The sequence below is a fragment of the Muntiacus reevesi genome, chromosome 21 (genome assembly GCF_963930625.1).
Source record: "Muntiacus reevesi chromosome 21, mMunRee1.1, whole genome shotgun sequence".
Classification (NCBI taxonomy): domain Eukaryota; kingdom Metazoa; phylum Chordata; class Mammalia; order Artiodactyla; family Cervidae; genus Muntiacus; species Muntiacus reevesi.
In genome coordinates, this window is record NC_089269.1 from 36254445 (window position 1) to 36273905 (window position 19461).

Sequence of the window (19461 nt, forward strand, 5' to 3'; positions counted from 1 at the left end):
GAACTGTGGTGTGGAGAAGACTGTTGAGAGTCTCTTGGACTGCAGGGAGATCCAACCAGTACATCCTAAAGGAAACCAATCCTGAATATTCATTGGAAGGACTGATGTTGAAGCTGAAGCTCCAATACTTTGGCCATGTGATGTGAAGAACTGACTCATTTGAAAAGACCCTGATGCTGGTAAAGATTGAAGGCAGGAGGAAAAGGGGGGAGGGGCAGAGGATGAGATGGTTGGATGGCATCACCAACTTGATCGGCATGAGTTTGAGCAAGCTCCAATAGTTGGTGATGGACAGGAAAGCCTAGGGTGCTGCAGTCCATGGGGCTGCAGTGAGTCAGACACAACTGAGTGACTGAAATTTCTCTGTTTTACAGTGTGAGGCAATCTGTGCTTTGGACTAGCAGGCTCTTAGTTCAAGGCATACCTTAGAAAGAATTTCAATAACCCCAGATCCTTGCATCTTCTTGTACAATAGAAAAGCACTGAAACCATTAGCTTAACTTGTTCTTTGTGATTAGCAGTAATCTTTTACCAAGATATATGCTTGACATCTATTCTCTAACCAAAAATCATTCATTAACTGACTTCTCTTCCTCCTCAGAACAGGTCCTCAGGGCTAACTGAGTGTCTGTCTCCTGGACTACAGTCCTCAGTGAAGACCCCGAATAACACTTGAACACGCAAGTCTTGCTCTCTATCTTACTAGTGGAGACAAGACATTCAAAGTATTCTGAACTACAAAGATAGGATGTAAAAAATAGTAGTGTACATATATTAGCTGCCAAGATGATTTAATTTGTTTGATAGACTCTGAAAGAGACTTAAGTCTCCAAAATTGGTGGAAAATAATAATAATAATAAAAGATAAAAGGCAATCTGTGTGGCAAAACAAGGTTGATAATAGAATGTAAGAGAGTAACTCAGAGTTTTAACATAGTTAAGAAGGAAAGAGTCCAATTTCACGTTACCTTATTTCAAACTGCAGTCTTGCATCTGTTGCTTGTTAGAAAACAGAACGATCTATAGCTATTCATTTAGAAAGGTGTGAATCAAAAGAGTCTGTGCTTTATTGGAGTCCCAGTACCTTGTTAATCTCAAAATAAACAGATACAATATGTTTTCTTTCTTTTTTGATTATGAAATAACAAATATGCTTCTGTCTCAAATAAACCTGTATAAATCTGGAAAAGAAAAATCATATCTGAGTCTTGATATTCCCTGGTGGCCCAGCAGCAAAGAATCAGCTGGCAGTGTGGGAAACTCAGCTTCAATACCTGGGTCGGGAAGATCCCTTGGAGAAGATAATGGCAATCCACTTCAATATTCTTGCCTGGAGAGTGCCATAGACAGAGGAGCCTGTGAGCTATAGTGCATGGGGTCATGACTAACACTTTCACTTTTACTTTCAAACTCTAGGAAGAATACAATAACTTTAAAAAGTCAAGCTTCTAAAATTTTCAAAACACTCAATAAGGATTATCAGATCAGAACAATTACTACAATAGTATAAAAATAGAAATAATGTTCAAGCATGTAAATGCTTTAAATTACAGGGTTTTTGGCATAAATAACGTTAAATTGTAAGATTTAGCCCACTGGTACTTTAGAAACATAGCATCGTTGTGCTAAGTTCTCTTCCCACTTATCTCTTTTACTCCTGCTGAGTGTAAAACCAGCTTAGATATCAATCTTCATTAAGCGTTAAAGCATAGTTGTTAGTACAACTGGATTCTTTCCTGCATAAAAGAAGGTCATGATGTTTTCTTGGCTGTGGAATATTTAGATCAACAACAAATTCATAATTATATTAAGTGGCGAATTTGTCCAAGTGGATTATCTGCATAAATAGCTACAGGAGCTTCTCAAGTAGTAACTTGAGGCACAGTTATAATAGTTGCCAGCTGAGATCATTGGATCCAATACATTGAATCATAGTATTAACTCCTAATTTTTGTTGTTTTGCTGGCTCTTTATCTGTAACTACATAACATATATTACAAGTGACCTTGGAAATACCTCCATTTAATTATAATGTGTGTTGTTTCTGAATCCTTATACATTTTTTTATTCAAGTATGACATGTTTGCAAGCACAGTTTTTATTAACATTCTCATTAATACACTGGAGAGGCACTGTGAATCTGTATCCATTATTTCCTGCTGTTCAATGTTTAAAACATAAAGATGATTGATGGACAGACGGGTAGATGATAGACAGACAGATGACTTTAATTCATGCTATACTATGATCTGATTTGCTCATTTATGACACTGTTCTCTTTATTTTATCACAGTGCATGGCCTCTCTACCCCATTATTTGAGTAACTCACACTTAAATACAGAAATGTCTTAGTGCTTACGAGAAAATATCAATTGTCCATTATATTGTTCTACCAGAGCATTTTGGTAGGCTGTTAGAGAGAATCTATGGCTCAGTGTTCAGAGAAAAGCTATAAATATGGAAAATTCTGTCCCTGTAAAGACATGGTACACTATTATACGGGTGTGTTTTATTCCGATCCTGACAGACCGGCGTGTCTGATTTGACTCTGTGAAATCTACAGACTTTTCAACCTACATTTGGCTGAGTTTCTTCACTTAAAAGATTGGGATAAAAACTACAAGAGATAGGCTACTGCAAAGGTGGAATGAGATTAAAACACAAAAGCCTTCTTACTCCAGAGTATAAAGTCAATAAATAATAACCATTATTAAACTGATATTTTAAGAACAATTCCAGCATATTAGAAATTGTTTTTTAACTACATATGAAGCATCTTCTTGGATTCTTACTTACATGCATGTGTGCAAAGTGGCTTCAGTCCTGTCTGGCTGTTTGCAATCCATGGGCTGCAGCCCACCAGGCTCTTTTGTCCATGGGATTCTCCAGGCAAGAATATTGGAGTGGATTGCCATGCCCTCCTCCAGCAGATCTTCCAGATCCAGGGATCAAACTCATATCTCTTATGTCTCCTGCATTGGCAGATAAGTTCTTCACCACTGGCACCATCTGGGAAGCCCTGTATTCTTATTTAAGCAGCTTCTGCTTTATTGACTATGCCAAAGCCTTTGACTGTGTGGATTACAACAAACTGTGGAAAATTCCTCAAAAGATGGGAATATCAGATCACCTGATCTGCCTCCTGAGAAATCTGTATGCTGGTCAAGAAGCAACAGTTAGAACTGGACATGGAAAAACAGACTGGTTCCAATCAGGAAAGGAGTATGTGAAGGCTCTATATGGTCACCCTGCTTATTTAACTTATATGCATAGTACATCATGAGAAATACTGGGCTGGATGAAGCAATAGCTGGAATCAAGATTGTCGGGAGATATATCAATAACCTCAGACATGCAGATGACACCACATTTATAACAGAAAACGAAGAAGAACTAAAGAGCCTCTTGATGAAAGTGAAAGAGGAGAATGAAAAGGTTGGCTTAAAACTCAACATTCAGAAAGCTAAGATCATGGCATCTGATCTCATTATTTTCATGCCAAATAGATGGAGAAACAGTGGCAGACTTTATTTTTTGGGGGGCTCCAAAATCACTGCATATGGTGACTGCAGCCATGAAATTAAAAGACACTTGCTCCTTGAAAGAAAAGTTATGACCAACCTAGAAAGCATGTCAAAAAGCAGAGACATTACATTGAAACAAAGGTCTGTCTTGTGAAAGCTATGGTTTTTCCAGGAATCATGTATGGATGTGAGAGTTGGACTATAAAGAAAGCTGAGCACTGAAGAATTGATGCTTTTGAACTATGGTGTTGGAGAAGACTGTTGAGAGTCCCTTGGACTTCAAGGAGATCCAACAAGTCCATCCTAAAGGAAATCAGTCCTGAATATTCATTGGAAGGACTGATGCTGAAGCTGAAACTCCAATGTTTTGGCCACCTGATGTGAAGAACTGACTCATTTGAAAAGACTCTGCTGCTGGGAAAGATTGAAGGCAGGAGAAGGGGACAATAGAGGATGAGATGGTTGGATGCCATCACTGACTCAATGGACATGAGTGTGTGTAAATTCCAGGAGTTGGTGATGGACAGGGAGGCGTGCTGCAGTCCATGGGGTCACAGAGTTGGACATGACTGAGCAACTGAACTGAACTGAGAAACCTTGGTTTCTTCATTTGAGGAAGTATATAGTTTAAGCTCCAGGTTAGACCAGAAACAAAATAAAAGCAAAAAATAGTTTCTGCTGTAAATCCTTAGATTATTGTAGATTATACATCAAGTCTGCATTGAAAAATTCCGTTGTAACCATAGTGTCTATAATGATCTTAAGTGTCTATAATGATCTTAAGTCTGGTCTTTATTTGTTGGATTACTGCTTTTGTAAAGGCCGCTTTTTGTAAAGGCTTTTGTAAAGAGGAGGAAGTGATTAAGAAGTTCTAAATATGCTTGTGTCTTAAACCCCAGGCTGATGAGGTTCACAGTCTTATGATTAAGTTAATAATTAGATCTAATTTCTGGTTTATGTCACAGTTGTTAGAAATTCATGTCTTCTACATTTCATATTTCACTGGTTTCTTACTCTAAGCTGTTCTCTCCTTTTTATAAATAATGTATGCAGATAATTCTGTTCCTGATTTTCCTGGTTGATACTGCATTCCCGTGTCTAGTAAAGTACCTGGAACATGTGTTGATTTATTGATCAAATACTCTTAATTCAATTAGTTCCAAATATATTTACTTAAAGTGTCGTTTGTGCTCTAATTCTCTAAAGTAAACTCTAATTTCCACTCTCTGATTAACCTGGCATGTTAGGTCACTCAACATTTCTGCATATCACTAAATTTGTATAATATGGGATAATTTGTACTGTATCATTCAATGCATGCAAAATATGATGTTTGATAACTAAATAGAACTAGAGATAGGACTGTATGTATTTCATTTAAAACATGTGTTTGGACATGGAAAAGAAAGCAATTTAGAAGTCTAGCCATACAGATTACAAGTATTTGAAAATCCCAAGGTTGAAAATATTTGTTAAGATACAGTAGACACCTCTCAGTAATTTACTTGTTATGTGGAAGATAAAGGTAACATTCACACATTTATGCTAATGTCTATTTTGTGGATAGGGCTAAGCATGATAAATTGGAAAAGGAAATAGAATTCCATGGACAGAGGAACCTGGCAGGCTGCAGTCCATGGGGTTGCAAAGAGTTGGACATGACTGAGCAACTTTCACTTCACTAGCAAACATGATAGGTAGAATCAGGGTCTCACTGCATGGCACCTCTAAGTTGGCTTCATATTGCATTAGTGCACATCTAACTAACCTGTTTTATATATGTTAATATGGTGTATAGCATTGCAGACAAAATGAAAGTATTTTTATTTTATTCTTTGGAAAATTAATTTCTCATAAAATAATGAAATAAGGGCCAAAATTTGAGCTTAGTTTTTTAAATCTTGCTAGTGTACCCAAGTAAATATAGCAAAAAAATAAGAAACACTGTACATTATCCATGACTAGATGTTGTCTCATAACTGGATTACATGTTTATATGAAAGGTATTTCAGTAAGAGTCTTTCAATCCAGAGCACACAGTTCTGGGTAGTAAGCATGGGGTAAAAGTGAAAGAAAATCTGCATTGTGTGTGCTTATTCCAGCGTTGAGTATTCTCATAGGGAATGCTCTTTTATGGTTTCTTTTCACTGATTAGGAAACCCGTCTTTTCAGTTCAAAAGCCCCCTGCGATTTGAGAGTGCAAGGAAAGCGTCCACTGCTGAAGTGACTCGACAGACCATTGAAGTTCAATTTAAACATGGAAGGCAGCTCTGGTTTGTGAAGATATCTATATACCCTAAGCTGGTAGGAGGTACAGGAAAGTGATGGCAGAACTGCAGGGTACCTTTGATTCACAATAAGATACTGCCTCTTTTAGAATGAAAAGCCACCTGTTGTTTGTCAAAAGCTACTACTTACTGATTATTGCTTTACATATTAATGCAAAGAACCATGGAAGTAGCCTCCTGTGCAGGGGCTGAAAGTCAGTCTTTCACCTGTCTCCAGTAGGGCAAACTTAAAAAAAAAAAAAAAATGTTTTTTTATAGCCAGTGGAGAATGCTTCCTTCTTTAAAGAAATGGGAGCCCGTCTGCTGGGGGCAATGAAGGGGTGAAGATATAGGGAGTATTGAGTTGCTTATTGCCAAGCACTGAAAAAAAATGCTAATAAGATCCATGCTGAGAAAAGCTCTCACTCATCAGGGTGCATCACTGCAGACATTAAGCTTAGGCTGGGGAGTGCTCTTAACCAAAACTAGAGAAAGCCTAAGAAGAACGGTGCCAAAAAACATCTCCAGTCACCCTGTGAATTGCTGTCTGGAGGCCTGAGATTTTCCATATGGTTTTGGAAATGATTTACATAGCAAAATTTATCTGGCGAAATTGTTATATCTATCAGTACATGATCAAGACATACTTACATGGAAAAGTTATTTGCTTGAATATAAAATGCTAAAGAATAATTATACAATTTGATTGATAATCAAATGCATGAATGCAGGCATATTCATTACGTACATAATAATCTAGTGTTTTCTCTGTGAGACTCTGAATCTCAATGAAATGGGATTAAAATGAGACTAAAGAAAATCTGCACAGTTGTTTCCTGGCTTTTCAAATGAAATTTTGGGTAAGGCCATAAAGATATTTACCACCCCCCCCCCCTTTTTTGAAAACATAGCAATGTATACCATCCACAACTGAAGGAATTTGCAAGCAGATAGACCCCCAATCTTTCTTAAGAGAAATGAAACAGATAATAGCATAAGGCATCCGATTCAAAGGCAACTGGATTGGGTGTTGATAGCTATATAATTCTTGTTATTTTAACACTGCCACTTGGTTTATGCATTTCCATCCAAGTGCATGTACAAGAGAGCACCAGGTCATGATCAATGAAATATTACAGGAAATTGAGTCCCTAATGTTGCGTAAGAGACATGTGTTAAGATGTGCTAATGCACACTGTTCATTTTAATTGCCAATAACTATTGGGATTATATGATAAATATGAAAAATATTTTTCCCCTTTCTGTATAAAGTCCTGATTTAAAACATGCCTTCTAGGACAGTCTGGGAGAAATTAATAGAGCGGGAGTTTAGGGTAGTGAAACACTGGGAAATCTGAGTTACAGTCTCTGTTCTTTTGCTAATTAGTTTCCCTTGGGGCAATGACTTTACTTGCAAGAGCTGCACAATTTTTGTTTTAAATAACGGTCTCCACTATTCATTAAAATTTCAAACCTGTAATAATGTGTGGATTCTATGTACAGGCAGGAAATTCAGCTTCTCCCGCACTCCTTTGATAGTTCAAAAAGAGAAGGAGCGCTCTAAGCTTCTTCAGTGTGTGTGTGTGTGTGTGTGTGTGTGTGTGTCTGTATCTGTGTGTGTGTGTGAGAGAGAGAGATACCTGGAAATATCCTAGCTGTGGAAATTTCCTCATAATCAATGTTGGGTTTTCTGCTTCTTTGTTACACGGCTTTCCTCTGTGTATTCCATACCGATTAAAAAATCTGCTTAGGATTCAGACAGGAATAGCTTTGTACAGAAGTGAATTTTAAATTCCTACCTCAAGTTTAAATGATCCATTCAAAACTACTGGTCTGTACTCTGTAAAATAAGCACTACAGAGGGCATATGTTAGTGACGAGAGAAACCCTTCTTGAGACTACAGCATTAAGGCAGAGAGAGATTGAACTCAACTCCATTGAAACAGAGTCTGACAGGCTCCTCTGTCCATGGGATTCTCCAGGCAAGAATACTGGAGGGGGTTGCCATGCCCTCCTCCAGGGGATCTGCCGAACACAGGGATCGAACATATGTCTCTTATGTCTCCTGCATTGACAGGCAGGTTTTTTTCCACTAGTGATACCTGGGAAGACCACTGAAATAGAATACGGGGACATTAAGCCTGGGATGAGTTGGTGGAGAGATACTAGAGGGCTTCAGGGGGAGGGTGGCCAATGCAGTTGAACCACGTATGTTCACTAATTGTCTTTTATCTAAGTTAGGCTCCTACCCTGCCACAGGAAATGAGAAACAGGAACTTTATTCTTCCTAATGGTTACATTAGGCTCTCAGGTCATTGAGAAAGACAGTTCTAGGTTGTAGAAGATTTGCCTCAGAAAAGAAGCAGAGAAAGAATATACAACTGCAAGTTTTCTGAAGTAAATTCTCTGAGGAAAGGAAGGAAGAGGCATAAAGTCAGGAAGAAACCTGTCTCAAGTCTCATCCTGGTCTCATCACAAGTGGAAACCTGCCTTAATATTGTCCTTGTGTGTGTACTCAATCATTTCTGACTCTTTGTAACCCCACAGACTGTAGTCCACCAGGCTCCTCTGTTCATGGGATATTCCAGGTAAGAATGCTGGAGTAGGTTGCATTTCCTGCTCCAGGGGATTTTCCTGACCCAGGGATCAAACCTGCATCTCCTGCATTGGCAGGTAGATTCTTAACCTCTGAGATACCTGGGAGCTGTTATTAAGTGCAATCAAATGTAAGGGCAGAAGATTTTTCCCTTCTTCTCATCTAAGTTTCTTTGACTAGTCTAATTGTTAAAATTGACATAAGATAGATAAACAAGAGAAAAACAAATTTAATTTCATACAAATTTAATTTCATACATGTATTCAAAAAACCATGAGACTCAGGAATGTTCAGGCCATTGAGACTTACAGACCATCCTGCTCTAAGGACTGGGTTAGCAGCCTGGGGCTTCCAAGGGAATAAGGGTAATTCATGGGAGGATGAGGAGAGCAAATGTTTGGTAATAAGATGTTCCTTCTGCTATGCAGGTAACTCTTTCAGATAAAACAAAAACCTCTGGTAATAACTCTCTTTCTAGTACAGGAGTCCTATATAAATTCTTTTAGACAGTTAAGGGAGAAGGAAAAAGCTTTTCCTGAGTTTGCTGGGTCTTGACTGATTTCAGCTCAAAGTAATCCAAGTCCCAAAGTATTATATTTTGGAGTAGCATATTTTATTCTCATTTACAACAAAAGCCACCACCTCCCTTCCACACACACACAGAGATGGGTTGATCATGCTGATGAGAGGCTTAACACTCTGTGCTGCTAATTATGTTTCTTTATATTGAATTTTTCATCTCATTATGGATAATATTTTTTATTTGTATATTGGATGATTTTTTAATTGGATGTTGGGCTCTTCTGTGTACATTTAAATATTTTGATATTTTTCTATGGGACCCAGTTATGTTTTTCCAAAATAGTTGAGTCATTTGTCTTTTAGGTGTTATTAAATAGCACTATGACAGCCTTGAATTTAAGGCTAATTAGGTCCCAGAGGATGAGATGGTTGGATGACATCACTGAATCAATGGACATGAGTTTGAGTAAGCTTCAGGAGTTGGTGAGGGACAGGGAAGCCTGGTGTGCTGAAGTCCATAGGATCACAAAGATTTGGACATGACTGAGTGACTGAACTGAACTGAGGCCCCATTTCTGAGGCAATACTTTCTGAATTCTCCATCCATTACTTTATGTTAGGAAGACTTGCCACAAGTTAGGTGTGTGTATTTCCAAGAATTTTTGCATCTTGCTTCTCTGTGGTCCTTCCTATAGTTCCTTCCATGCACACAGAGACTCAAGGGGAAACTCTACAGATGGAAGGACTCTTCCTCTATGCAAGCCTTGCCCCTTTGGTAGTTTGCCTCCCTGTACTTTGAATGCAACCAGGTCTCTGGACTGGCTCTCTTTGAGGTCTCCTTTTGTACTGTGGTGGAGAAAATTTTTATGCAGTGACCTGGACATTGGTCCTCACTTGGTCCATTTCTCTTTATTCAGAGATTACTGTCCTGGACTGTCTTTTGTCTAATGACTAAAAATCATTATTTCATACATTTTGTATACTGCCCTAGTAATTTAATATGGAAAGATAAGATTTAAGGGATTAGATCTGATAGACGGAGAGCCTGATGAAATATGGATGGAGGTTCGTGACATTGTACAGGAGACAGGGATCAAGACCATCCCCATGAAAATGCAAAAAGGCAAAATGGTTGTCTGAGGAGCCCTTACAAATAGCTGTGAAAAGAAGAGAAGCAAAAAGCAAAGGAGAAAAGGAAAGATATTCCCATTTGAGTGCAGAGTTCCAATGAATAGCAAGGAGAGATAAGAAAGCTTTCCTCAGTGATCAATGCAAAAAGAAATAGAGGAAAACAACAGAATGGGAAAGACTAGAGATCCCTTCAAGAAAATTAGAAAGACCAAGGGAAATTTTCAGGCAAAGATGGGTTTGATGATGGACAGAAATGGTATGGACCTAACAGAAGCAGAAGATATTAAGAAGAGGTGGCAAGAATACACAGAAGAACTGTACAAAAAAGATCTTCACGAACCAGATAATCACGATCATGTGCTCACTCACCTACAGCCAGACATCCTGGAATGTAAAGCCAAGTGGGCCTTAGAAAGCATCACTGCGAACAAAGCTAGTGGATGTGATGGAATTCCAATTGAGCTATTTCAAATCCTGAAAGATGATGCTGTGAAAGTGCTGTACTCAGTATGCCAGCAAATTTGAAAAACTCAGCAGTGGCCACAGGACTGGAAAAGGTCAGTTTTCATTCCAATTCCTAAGAAAGGCAATCCCAAAGAATGCTCAAACTACCGCACAATTGCACTCATCTCACATGCTAGTAAAGTAATGCTCAAAATTCTCCAAGCCAGGCTTCACAAATAAGTGAACCATGAACTTCCAGATGATCAAGCTTGTTTTTGAAAAGGCCGAGGAACCAGAGATCAAACTGCCAACATCCATTGGATCATTGAAAAAGCAAGAGAGTTCCAGAAAAACATCTATTTCTGCTTTATTGACTATGCCAAAGCCTTCAACTGCATGGATCACAATAAACTGTGGAAAATTCTGAAAGAGATGGGAATGCCAGACCACCTGACCTGCCTCTTAAGAAACCTGTATGCAGGTCAGGAATCAACAGTTAGAACTGGACATGGAACAGACTGATTCCAAATAGGGAAAGGAGTACATCAAGGCTGAATATTGTCACCCTGCTTCTTTAACTTATATGCAGAGTACATCATGAGAAATGCTGGGCTAGAAGAAGTACAAGCTGGAATCAAGATTACTTGGAGAAATATCAGTAACTTCATATATGCAGATGACACCAGTTTTATGGCAGAAAGTAAAGAGGAACTAAAAAGCCTCTTGATGAAAGTGAAAGAGGAGTGTGAAAAAATTGGCTTAAAACTCAACATTCAGAAAACTAAGATCATGGCATCTGGCCCCATTATCTCATGAGAAATAGATGGGAAGACAGTGGAAACAGTGTCAGACTTTATTTTTCTTGGGCTCCAAAATCATTGCAGATGGTGACTGCAGCCATGAAATTAAAAGATGCTTACTCCTTGGAAGGAAAGTTATGACCAACCTAGACAGCATATTAAAACGCAGAGACATTACTTTGTCCACAGAGGTCCGCCTAGTCAAGGCTATGGTTTTTCCAGTGGTCATGTATGGACGTGAGAGTTGGACTGTGAAGAAAGCTGAGCACCAAAGAATTGAGGGTTTTGAACTGTGGTGTTGGAGAAGACTCTTGAGAGTCCCTTGGACTGCAAGGAGATCCAACCAGTCCATCCTGAAGGAGATCAGTCCTGGGTGTTCATTGGAAGGACTGATGCCGAAGCTGAAACTCCAATACTTTGGCCACCTGATGTGAAGAGTTGACTCATTGGAAAAGACCCTGATGCTGGGAGGGATTGGGGGCAGGAGGAGAAGGGGACAACAGAGGATGAGATGGCTGGATGGCATCACCAACTCGATAGGCATGAGTTTGAGTAAACTCTAGGAGTTGGTGATGGACAGGGAGGCCTGGCATGCTGCGATTCATGGGGTCACAAAGAGTTGGACACGACTGAGCGACTGAACTGAACTGAAGTCTTAAACCATTACTGTCATGACCGTAAATCTCATCATTGGTGTTCCACATACCATGTGTGAATGTGTATAGAAAGTAAAGTGCCAGATAAAAGATTAATAAATTGAATCTAAGATAAACAACAAACATTTATCATTCTAGACCCCAAGTTTTAGAACAATTAAATATTTGGACCATACAAAATAACACTGCCTACACTTAGCTCCATAGAGCCCATAATTTGAGAAATATTAGATGTTTATGTGGGGACAATATTTTCAAATACACACTGGAAATGATACCTTCTAAATCTCACTGTTGAGGAGTCATCATAAGTATTTGGATACTCACCATCTCTCTGACCTTATGAAAGTATAATACATGTAATGATCTTATATATTATATACATATAAAATATTTACCACAACATTTCAGTAAGTTATATATTTCATATAATTAACATGTGCTTTTTCATTCACAACATATAATTCAATCATGTATTGCACTTGTGCACATATACATCTATGATGTGCACCCTCAGATGATTTCTGTCTCTGTTTTTCATTGTATAAACCAGTATAACCCAGAAGAAGCAATCAAAATATTTCAAGTTCATCTTTCTGAAAAAAGTAACATTTATGCTTTAAGAATTTCCTGCAATTATTTAATTTATTTTCAATAATAAAAAAAAAAAAGCTAAAACGATTACTAGGCCAATATTAAATATGGCTGCCGCCGCTGCTGCTAAGTCGCTTCAGTCGTGCCCGACTCTGTGCGACCGCATAGACGGCCGCCCACCAGGTTCCCCCGTCCCTGGGGTTCTCCAGGCAAGAACACTGGAGTGGGTTGCCAGTTCCTTCTCCAATGCACGAAAGTGAAACGTGAAAGTGAAGCCGCTCAGTCATGTCTCACTCTTTGCGACCCCATGGACTGCAGCCCACCAGGCTCCTCCCTCCACGGGATTTTAAAGGCAAGAGTACTGGTTGCCTTGCCTTCTCTGCCAAATATGGCACTAAATGCCTATTTTAAGATAATTTGGCAATTTTCTGCAAAGAATTATACTACTCAGTATTTATACTAGTTTCCTACTAAGAGTTATATCATATATTAACATGATAAACATCAAATTTATTATTCAATACTAGTTGAATAATGATGTTCTTGTCCAAAGGAATTCAGTATTATATTGCTATCTTAGAGCAGTAACAAAAATACTTATTTATAATATTTTGTATTACTAATTATCTATGCTAGCTATCTTCCTGATAAAAATCAAACTTTCCTAGTTACATTTGTTATTTTTTGTACACTCAATATGTTGACTCCTTAGTTGTATTTCTGATAAATGCAAGTTTAGAGATTTCCCTTTCTCCATGTTTGGCCCATAAATTTTTAGTGCAGAACCATCTTACAAATTCAGATCTAAGAATAACCGTTTATTTTATCCCTTTCACCACAATAATTGCTTCATGTATTGTGTTACATAATCCAATCAGAGCAAAATGATTCAGTAAGATTCTTAACGAGAACTCTGGGTAAGCGACTGTTACTGTTTTCCCTAATACACTACATATAAAAGTTTCAAGGGCTGAGGTTGAGTCTGTTGTATTTGTTGCTGTTGTTTAGTTCTAACTCCTACTCTTTGTGACCCCAGGGACTGTAGTCCACCTGTCTCCTCTGTCTGTAGGATTCTCCAGGCAAGAATACTGCAGTGGGTCACCTTTCCTTCTCCAGGGGATCTTCCTGACTCTGGGATAGAACTTGCATCTGCTGCATTGGCAGGTGGGCTCTCCGCTGAGCCACCAGGGAAGCCCACTCCTGAGAATAAAACTATCATGGTGAAAGGCAATGCTGAAAGATGCATAGAAGCTTGCTCATAGCAAGAGAATTGAGCCCTGAAGCCAGCCTACCCAGTGAAAATCCCAATATAGGTGAAAAGAAATTTCCTTTTTGCCTAGCCCAATTAATATTAGTTGGTTTTTGTTTTTGTTTTTTTTGTCAAGCCAAAAGCAGAAACTGACACCCTTGACTGGATTTACAACCCCTTCACACAGGCTCCTGCTCAGAGTTATCTAATATTGGAAGACTCATCAGTATCAGTTGGATACATTGGTAGCATGGTCAGTAAGTATAGGTTGAAAATCAGAGCTAAGACAATGAGCCTCCATTGATAATCAAATTGATACTTGAAAGGAAAATAAAGTTTTTCTTCTTAAAGTGTGGTCCAGAGAAGAACAAGTCCAAATTACTCCATTAATTTTGGAGTGTGAGATTGAGACGTTTCAATTTGATATGTATAGCAGGTCCTGCATTCCTGTGATCTACCCTTATCATGGCTCTTTTTTTCTGTGGGATAGATTTCAGCTTTTTCTCTTCCTGGCTACATAAACTTCCAGTTTTAGAAGGAATTTAACCTGGCTGTGTCAGGGAACAAAAATAGCCTAGTCAAAATGTTTCATTTTGTTACTATACAGGCTTAAATTTTCTAGACATGCTTTTTATTTTAGATCATTGAAATAGCATTATCTATACCCTTGCATTTCATCATTTTATTATTCCAACTTGAAGATTAATCGGGCATGGTGCTGATGGTTATATGAGTGTAGGCCTTTGTCAAAATCATAAATATATGTACCACAGAAGAATTAAATTTTAATAAGTGAAAATTATACCTAAATAAAAATATATACAGGAAAAATTGCACAGATGGTCACTGGAGTTTCCCTCCAGTGATAAAATGAAGGATTGGTCCAGGTGTCAATGATGCAAAATGAAAAAATTATCATAACCATTAAAGCTGGGTCAATGATAGAAGGAAATTCATTATAATGTTAGTTTAATGTAATTTTAATAACTTTAATTTTTCCCTAATAAAAGTTAAAAAAATAGCAACACACACATACACTCCCCAAAGAAAAACATAATTTGAATATTGCATGAGAAATAATCAAAACTAGACACATACTAATCCTAAATAAAGTTTTGCTTCTAAAAATCATTACTGACAGTGAATTCAGACACGAAATTAAAAGACACTTGCTTCTTGGAAGAAAAGCTATGACAAAACTGCTGTGCTGAGTTTGGTTACTCAGTCATGTCCGACTGTTTGTGACCCCATGGACTGAAACCCTTCAGGTTCCTCTGTCTGTGGGTATTCTCCAGGCAAGAATACTGGAGTGGGTAGCCTATCCTTTCTGCAGGGAGTCTTTCCAACCCAAGAATCAAACAAGGATCTCCTGCATTCAGGTGAATTCTTTACCAGCTGAGCTAGCATAGAAGCCCATGACAAACCTAGACAGCATATTAAAAAGCAGAGACATCACTTTGCTGACAAAGGTTTGTATAGTCAAAGGTATAATTTTTCCAAGGGTCATGTACAAATGTGAGAGTTGGACCATGAAGACAGTGCAGAAGAACTAATGCTTTCAAACTGTAGTGCTAGATAGACTCTTGAAAATTCTTTGGACAGCAAGGAGATCAAACTATTCAATACTAAAGGAAATCAACTCTGAATATTCATTGGCAGGCCTGATGCTGGTGCTGAAGCTCCAATACTTTGAATGTAAAGAGCTGACTCATTGGAAAAGACCCTGGTGCTTGGAAAGATTGAAGTCAAAAGGAGAAGGGGGGAGCAGAAGATCAAGTGGCTAGATAGCATTACTAGCTCTTGGACATGAATCTGAGCAAACTCTGGAAGACAATGGAGTACAGAGAAGCCTGGCATGATGCAGTCCATGGGTCACAAAGAGTTGGACAAGACTTAGTTACTGAACAATGAGGAAAATCTAGTAATGGTGAAAGTTGAACAAATTTAGAATCTGAAGTTTTGTGTTTGTTTCTATCATCTACCCGTTGTATGAATTTATATGGAAGTAATTTAATCTCTGAGGCCCAGTTTCATCAATAAAATGTCAAAGAAACATTTGCCTCATAAGGTTGTTGTGAGGAACAACTGGAAAAATGCATACAAGAGCTATTTGTAAAACTGAAGTCATAGTTGTTATTCACTCTGTTTTATGTCTTAGAAAGTTTTTTGAATAGAAATGCATAACCAGCAACTCACTGACTTATTCTGTAATTTGTAAAAATTCAAAATGTTAGAAAGTGCCATCTCTTTTATCTAACATTTTTCTTTTTGATTTTGTAGCTCACAGACTGAAGCAGTCAATTACTACTTTAGTTCCAAATGCTTTAATAAAATCATTCTGTATGCTCAGACAAATAACTTGAATTGAGAAATACATTGATTAAAATATGGCAGAGCACAAAGTATTTTGTAAAAGTACATAGACTGCATTGTCCAATAGACATCAGTCTATTTATTTCACTGAGAATGCATAAGAGAAGAATGGTTTCCTTTTTAAAACCTGCACATACATCACTGATTTTATACATTGTACATCTCAGTAAGGAATAGATTATAAATAGCTTTGGGAGAGACAGATGTGATGTTGGAAGACAGATGAATTTGATATCAGAACACTTTGGCTGAGATCTTTACTTTTCTAATTGCTAATTATTTGATCTCAAATAGTCACCTGCTTTTTAGAGCTTTGAGTCCACAATGTTCAAGAGAGTAATTATATTTGCTATTTCAACACTTGATATTCCAAGGACTACGATAAATATGTTTTTACTAATACATATATTTTATTATTTATTTATATAACACATTTTAATGCAATTTTAATAGATAAAAATGCATTAGTGAAAAATTCATTTATGCTTTTGTATCCTTTAGAAATGACTTGACTTTAATCTGCAGATAGTAATATATTTTGATAAATTATAAGTTTTATCAAAGAGATTGTTCATCACAGAGAGTAGATAAATACTCTAAACATGGTAAGTCTATCTTCTGTGATTATAAAATTTAACAACTTGCCCTAGTTTTATGATAATAAAACTATTTGTCATGAGCAAAATTTTGTCAAAAAATCCCTTTACTTGTATCCAATATATAGCCCATAAATCAAGAAACCCCAAGCTATAATGCTATAAAATGAATATGCTTCCCAGGTGGCTCAGTGGTAAAGAATCTGCCTGCCAAGCAGAAAACATGGGTTTGATCCCTGGGTTGGGAAGATGATCTGGAGAAGGAAATGGCAACCACTCCAGTATTCTTTCCTGGAGATTCCCATGGAAAGAGGAGCCACAGCCCATGAGGTCACAAAAAAGTCGCACATGACTTAGTGACTAAACAGCAAGACAAATTATACATGCTAATATAAAGACTATGTTAATATACAGGATAGGTTTCTATTTCTGCCTTTGCTTACCATTATTATGTGATTTCCATTATAAAAAAAAGTCACAGGGAATTCCCTGGTGGTCCAGGGTTAGGACCCTATGCTTTCACAGTCAAGGGTAGGATTCAGTCCCTAGTTAGGGGACTAACATCTCACAAGATGCATTGTGTGGCCAAAAAAAAAAGAAAAAAGTCACTTGACCTCTGTGATATAAAAAAGCACATGCAGGAAATACATTTATATTTTCTTTCATCTAATAATAGTTTACTTTAAACTCTATTCTGACATGCAATTAAAATTTGTAATCTTAGTTTTAAGATGAAAAAGTTTTTATTTCAAAATAAAAGTAATATCAGAAATGCACAACCATGTGTACTATATAATGTAGCTTTGATTGCATCTTCATGTTGATAATAAAAATAGAAACAAATACATAATTTTTTGATAAATAGCCATAAAGACACAAGATGGCAGTACTAGTCTTTATGAGTTCTGGAAATATACAAACACATTTGAAAACTTTTAATGCATTTCTCGTTTTATTCTTTCTTGGTAATTGTAAGGAAGCATTCATCTCTAAGCATAAATTTTCACTAGTTTTATGGAATTTTTTAAAATTAAAAATGGCAATATGTTTTCTATCTACCTACCTACCTACCTATGTATCAACTACATATTTATCTATGGGCATTTAGTAAAAGTAATTGCATTTCGTAAAAGTAGTTCATCTTTAAAAAAGTCAGCCTCTTCATCCATATAATGAGCATATTGACCTAGATAATCTTTAAGTTTTTTCCAGTTCTCAATATTTATAGCATTTATTAAAACAGGAATTGTACATTTCAAATAAACTTTGCTATATCTTAATGACTGAATGTATTCAAAATTGGAGATAGCAAAGCCAGTGTGCTTCGTTCTTGTTCAGGGATTGAATACAGATCAATAGTGGCTGTGACTACTCATTCATCAATAAATTTGGAGTAGTTGAATTCCCCTAACTTTCATGTGGACTTCCCTGTTGGCTCGATGGTAAAGAATCCGCCTGCTGAAGCAGGGGATGCAGGTTCCATCCCTGAGTCAGGAAGATAATCTGGAGAAAGAAACGGCAACCCACTCCCTTACTCTTGCCTGGAAAATTCCATGAACAGAGGAGCGTGGTAGGCTACAGTCCATGGGATCACACAGAGTTGCACATTATTATTATGGTATCATTATTCATTTCTGTTTTGGGGTCTTTTTCTTCAGGAAATATAGGCCTATGGCTTTCTCTGTCCTAGTCTGTTTTGCATAGCAGAACAAAATACCACAGACTGGAGTAGCTTATAAACAACGGAAATGTATATCTCACAGTTCTGAAGATGGGTAGTCTAAGATCAAGGCAACTGCAGATTTAGATGTTGGTGAGAAATCACTTCCTGGTTCATGTGTAACATCTTTTTTGTGTGTTTTTTTGTTTTTTTGTTTTTTTTTGGTATCTTCACAAGATGGAAGGGGCAAGGGAATTTCCAGGGTCTCTTGTATTAGAGCACTGATCCCATTCATAAGGGCTCTATCCTTATAATCTTTCACTTCCCAAAGGTGCCATCATCAAATACCATGTCATTTGGGAGTAGGATTTAACATATGAATTTGAGATACAGACATTCAGTCTGTAGCATTTTCTATTCCCACATTTTCCATTTTGATTTGCTTTACCCTCCACCTGTTCTGTAACTGAGCAAATCGCTTTAGGAAAATAGCTCCACCATGGCCCCACAGCTACAATGCCTGTATCCAGAGGCCAAGCAGTCGAGGCTACATTTAGTCTGACCCAAGTGTCTGTGTTGTTGTTTAATCGCTAAGTTGTGTCCAGCTCTTTGTGACCCCATGAGCCATAGCCTGCCAGGCTCCTCTGTCCATGGGATTTCCCAGGCGGGAATAATGGAATGGGCTGCCATTTCCTTCTTCAGAGGATCTTCCCAACCCAGGAATTGAATCCAGCACTCTTGCTTGGAGAATCCCATGGATGGAGGGGCCTGGTAGACTGCGGTCCATGGGGTGCGAAGAGTCAGACACGACTGAGCGACTTCACTTTCACTTTTCACTTTCCTGCATTGGAGAAGGAAATGGCAACCCACTCCAGTGTTCTTGCCTGGAGAATCCCAGGGCCAGGGGAGCCTGGTGGGCTGCCGTCTATGGGGTGGGCAGAGTTGGACACGACTGAAGTGACTTTTAGCATCAATAGCAGCAGCAGCAGCTCTTGCACTGATACGCATATTCATTATCATTGCAGCCACCTGAGAAGTCCAATGTTTG